Source organism: Tenrec ecaudatus, chromosome 11 (assembly GCF_050624435.1).
Source record: "Tenrec ecaudatus isolate mTenEca1 chromosome 11, mTenEca1.hap1, whole genome shotgun sequence".
Taxonomy (NCBI): Eukaryota; Metazoa; Chordata; class Mammalia; order Afrosoricida; family Tenrecidae; genus Tenrec; species Tenrec ecaudatus.
Genome location: NC_134540.1, coordinates 140271243 through 140277007, shown reverse-complemented (window position 1 = coordinate 140277007; position 5765 = coordinate 140271243). Strand labels below are relative to the sequence as shown.

Sequence of the window (5765 nt, the reverse complement as noted above, 5' to 3'; positions counted from 1 at the left end):
TATCAATAATGCAGGAAAAGCATTTGGTAATATTAAGAAAGAAACACCTTTCCGATAAATAAGACTTAGGAAAATAGGATTAGAAGGGACATTTCTTAGCACAATAAAGGCCATGTATAAAAAAACCAATGGCCAATACCTTACTCAATGGAGAAAAACTGAAAGCATTATCGTTACAAATGGGAACCAGAGAAGGGTGCACATTATAACTACTCTTATTTAACATGGTCCTGGAAGTGTTAACAAGAGCAATTGGACAAGATATGAAATCATCGGAAAACAGATAGCAAAGAACATGACTTTATTTGAAGAAAGTCCCAAAGACTTCAAAAACGTCCTCGGAATAGTGGAGAGATTCAGCAACAGAGAAGGATATAATATCAGCATAAGAAATCATTTCAAATTCTGTATTCCTAAAGAGAGTTCTGGAAAAGAAATCAAGAAAACAATGCTACTTAAAATGCTATTGTGGTTACCAGGTGCCATCAAGCTGGTTCTGAATTACGTTGACCCTATAAACAATGGGTCTATAGAATAAGCTATATATGTGGTTACTTTAGTCTTCCAAATTATTCAGGGACTGAAGTAAAGATGTTGATTGTTACTGGTTTATCACATGACTAGGTAGAGCAGAGGACCTCAAGCAAAGAGAATATAGAGCACATTAGTGCCTTGACTTGCTGAGGTCTTAAAGCAAAGGGATATTTTACCAGAAGCTAGCAGAGTGTCCTACAAAAATAGTTGATACCTATATCTTTTTATTTAGTGTTCTCTGATTGACCCCCAGCTTCTAATATCCATTGCAAGGACTGAGCAGAACTCATGGGTAAAGTCCACGACTATAGGGTTTATGAAGGAAGTTAAGAAGTTGTGATGCCAGTGAGAAATACTCAGGGTAGACTTGCTTATCAAGACAATGTTCTTTCCACGTTCTTTCAACTGGTTACTTTAAAGAACTTTCAGGTCTGGAAATACATACCCAAAGCAACACATCACTCCACTGGAAGCCTCAGCCTGAAGTAATTCAATCCAAGCTCCGTGGGTCAGCAAACCTAATTTCCCCAATACGTTTCCAGAGATATTTAATTCCAAAAACATTCCTCCTGCATGCAAGCACCCAGATTTACTTACTTCACTGGTTGCGAAGTTCACCTCTGTGTTCCATACTCTGGCTTTTTGTTGTGTTGCTGCTCCTCTGATGGTCTAGTTGTCATGTAGATCCAGGAGGTTCACTGCCCAGGACTCTTGGGCTCCATTCCTAGCTCTTGCTGGTAATGAGATCCCTCCTCCTGCTTCTCAGAGGGTTCCTTTCATAGGCAGAGATGGCACTCCAGGGAAGTCTGTTCATAGTCACTCACAGGTGAATCCAATCAGTACCTTCTCCCACCATCTTTCGACACCCATACAGGAAAAGATGTTTGATGGGAGTTAGAGAATTTAGCTCAAAAACTACATTAAATAATCCATTACCTCTACAATCTGTTCTCATAAAACTTCATGAAATATTTTGGAGTTGGTAAGCAAATTTCATGAATGAAACTACAGAGAGATTTTTGTTCATTGATTTGGGGACCAGATTTCAGTTTAGGAAAACCATTAAACACAACAAACTTTTTAGGTTAAAGATGTAAATAAGTGTTTTGTTCTGTTTTTATAAATGGTGGTTTTCATATGAAGTGGGTTAGCCCTTAAATCTTTTTAAAATTTTCTTTAAGATATAGAAGCTCTAGTAGTGTAATGGTAATTCATTGAGTTGTTAACCACAAGTCCAGCAGTTTGAAACCAGTCACTCCCCAAAAGAAAGACAGGCTTTCTGTTCTCATAAAGAGTTAGTCTCAGAAACTCACAGGGGTCACTTTAACTTGTTCTGTAGGGCTGTTAAGAGTCAGAATCCCCTGAATGGCAGTGAGTTAGAGTTTTGAGTAGGATTTTCCAAAGGACAATTCGATCTATTTTCTACGTTTGCACTGGTAAAGACTTGCTGTAATTCTGGGTTCTCCCCTTGCCTCCTGTTGTGGGTCCTAGCAGCTCAGTTGTGACAGGTAACCCAGCTTTGAGAAAGTTCTTGGTCCGAAGGTAGCTGGCAAGGGTCCTCCCCACAGCCAAGATGCCCAGAAGGAAGGTCAGTTTGGCATAAGGAGCAATGAAGGAGGACTCCAAGTGGAGATGGGCAAGTTTGTCAGCGAAACCTGTACCTGAACAAGTGGAGAGGAAGGCAACCAAGGCAGCAGGAAAGGAGAACTCTTAGGACAAAAAAGAGCAAGCAAAAGGGCAAAGAGGAGCAGAGGGAAAACAGGCTGACCAAGAAACTAAAGAAAAAATCCCTGCTGAAAACGGAGAAACAAAAAACAAGGAGAACGCTCTGATGAAGCAGGAGGCCAAGGAACTGAGTCTTATTAACATGTGTCTACCAGGTCTTCTCAGTGGGCCCTGCTATCTCCCTTCTTGTACATTCTCAAGGCATATTTATATCAACTATTTTGTAAAACAAAATTTTTAGTAGCTCTAGGAACATTTTTCAGGAGGAAATCCCCCATCATCCTTTTGGCTTGTCTTTTATTTTTTTGGGGGGGAGGGTCAGGTCGGATAAATACTTTTATTAAATTAAAAGATGAAACCATTTACTGGCTGTTTTTTTTTTTAATTACCAGAAAATAGTGAGTGGGTGTTGAATCGTGGGAATATTTGTCTGGAGTGTCACCATACATTCCATTGGGATGCGGTGGGGGGAGTTTTGTATCCCTCATACAAAACATACTTCATGGCAATTTGGAATCACTGTCATATATGCCTTGGACATTTAAAATTTTGTTTCCATGTTTGGTTTTCTTTATTTGTTTGTTTGATTTTATTATAACTGCTCTGAAAACCATTCTATCATGGCTTTCTCGTCAGGACTGTGAGCATTCTGTCACCCCTTTGGTCATGGTAGTCTAGTTTTCTTGATAACTTTGTTATGTGCAGTGAAAGGTTGAACATTTGAGTATGTGTGTGACATTAAATTGTGAATTAATGGGACATATGATGGAACAGCTTATCAACATTTGAAGATAATGGAACCTGATAAACTTAAAAAAATTGTCACCTAATTTAAAGAGGGAAAGTCATTGGAATTTAGAAAGGAATTAAATCTACATGTAATTTTAGGATTTTGGTAAGCATATTCAGAATTGTGTAGAAGTTGTTCAAAATGTCTCTGTACTGACCTCAAAACAACCAATAAAATGCCAGTTACAAATAAAAATAATGCTGAAATTCTAAGGTATATGGAATGTTTTTCACAACCGATAATTTGTATATTACTATGTAGGACATGTAGGACATTCAATGTTACTTAATTGATTATGTTTTTGATTATGATACAATGGAAATTATAGGATACAAGAGTTTCATTGGATTAGGGTTTTCAGATTACAATTAAATTTCTGGTAAGTGCTATATATTTTCTAACAATTTGCTTAATATATATTTTTTAGAATTTGGTTGTGTGGCTGATTGGTTATAATATTATGGAGCTAATCTTTGATGTTATGATATTAATTTCTGATAAATTGTGATAATTATTTGAAAAAGTATGTTTTATTTTTGCTACACAGAACTATGGTAGGAAAACCATGCCCCCCAAAAGATTTACTATTTTTCTGGTCAACTTCTAAAATGACTATAGAACAAATCAAGAATAAGGAATTTATGATGCATTTATTGTAGTACAACCTTATCTTAATCATTGCACTCTGAATACATCAAAGGGGAAGTTTGAAAAACATTTGAGACAGCCCTTAAATTATATGTATGAAATGAACTTCACAAATATTCCATTTATAATTTTGGATAATATAAGTAACTGTGAAAACATTTAATCTTGGCTTTATCTTAGAAGTAGATTTATGAAATCCTCAATGAGGAGAAATTGTACAAAATAATTATGCAACTATTGGTAGACATTTGGTTCAATATCATATTAGTGAGCATGCCTATGATTATTGAACACAAGTATTAATATGCCATCATCTTAAAGAAATATTTTTAATTTTGAAAAGCATGAGTATATTTATAGTTCTGCATTATATATGTAAAATGTCCACATATTTATATGATAGACACACATGAATACTAAAATTGCTATGCAGAAAGAATACTAATATATTCCTTTTTATCTATGTTTCTAAGTAGAAAATCTTTGGAAGACAACACAAGAAACTGATAACTGCTATTTCCAAAGTGTGGAGCTAGATCACCAGGTTAGAGGAGTTAGAAGTACACTTGCTTTTAGCATTTGATCCTTTAGTATCTTAGTATTTTAGATCATGAGTGTATGTCTTGACTAGTATTTTTTAATCGTTTAGTCAAAAAGCAAGAAAAGTAGAATCTCGAGGGCATTCTTATAAAAAACAAACTCTTCAGAAGTCAAAAGCCTATAATCAATTCTGAGTTTCTAGTAGTGTAAATAAACAGTTGATAGTGACTAATACATGTCTAACAATTCCAAGCTGTTTGGTTATTGTTAATAAACATACACACAAAACTGGTGTTTTCAACTAAGATGATTACGTTTGAAGGGAAATAACGATGGCATCATTTCTTTCAATTCATGTATTCGGAAAGTATGAATTCCTTTGATTATGTCTTAGGGGAAACAGTAGTATGTTACTACCATGTACACATGGTTTAAATGGTTTAGGATAATATTTCAATAAATTACCTTAATGAAAAATTACTCACTCAATGGTTAAAAGCTTTTTCCTTCTCTGACTCTAATTCTAGATTTAATATTACAGAATACAATTTTACTAAAGCATGTCATTCCTTTGAACATATTTAATAAACAAATGTGCTTAGGACCATGATCAAAATTCTTATGACTAGTTAACAATCTTATATTTCAAATTACTGTTCCAAAATACTAAAAAATAGCTAGATTTATAGATAGTGAAATTATTTTGATTATAATTGGAAAAATAGAGAAACAATTTCATCTAAGTTAGTATGTTGTATTAAGTGCACTGTTTTATAATCAGAAACATAATCATAGCATTTAGGCTACAAACATTTTCAACACAGTTGGACAGCACCAGGACCTGGAAAATAATAGATATCCTACAAGGAAACTAAAGATAATTATTGGTAATTGGAACTGAATCTATTAAAAAAAAAGAATCAATGATTTTAAAATGGACTTAACCACATGTATGTGTTTGTATTTTGATAAATGATGGATTTTTAAGATCCTGTAAATAATGTATTTATGCTCGTGGGAAGTTATTGAGTTGTCATTAATTAGTCTTTCAATTGTTAAATATTAGATAACAATGATATAGCAGTACTCTTTTTGCAAGAGGATTATAGATTTATTTATTTATTTATTTATTTTGCTATGTACTCCCTCATTCAATCTAGGCCTGCCACAAAGACAGCCAGAAAGCGCAGGGACTTTGTATTCTTTCGCATCCTAGTGCAAACCAGAAGAACAATGGTCAATTGTCCCAGGTCTATCAGAGGATGCTCAAGGATTATAGATTTAAAAAAAGAAACTCTCCTCTTTTTTTCCCTACTGATGGAGTTTCTTCCCTGAAAAATAATAACAGTAAGAGAATTAATTTATCATTGTGAAAAAAAATCACTTGGTAAAATCTTCAATTTGTGTGACTAATAAAATCATATAACTTTTTTCCTGTAAAATTATTTTAGCAATTAAATACTTGAGTTAGATGTTCTCAGTCTTTATTAATATAAGCCATACGGTTTCTAACTTTCAGCTTTCATCA

At 34.2% G+C, this 5765-nt stretch overlaps 1 non-coding gene across 1 annotated transcript; it reads right to left on the bottom strand.

The window, feature by feature from the left end:
• Nucleotides 1-5372: 5372 nt before the first annotated feature.
• On the bottom strand, nucleotides 5373-5505 carry LOC142461993 (small nucleolar RNA SNORA31). Its single transcript, XR_012787146.1, has one exon. It is a non-coding gene; the product is annotated as a small nucleolar RNA SNORA31 (small nucleolar RNA).
• Nucleotides 5506-5765: the final 260 nt, after the last annotated feature.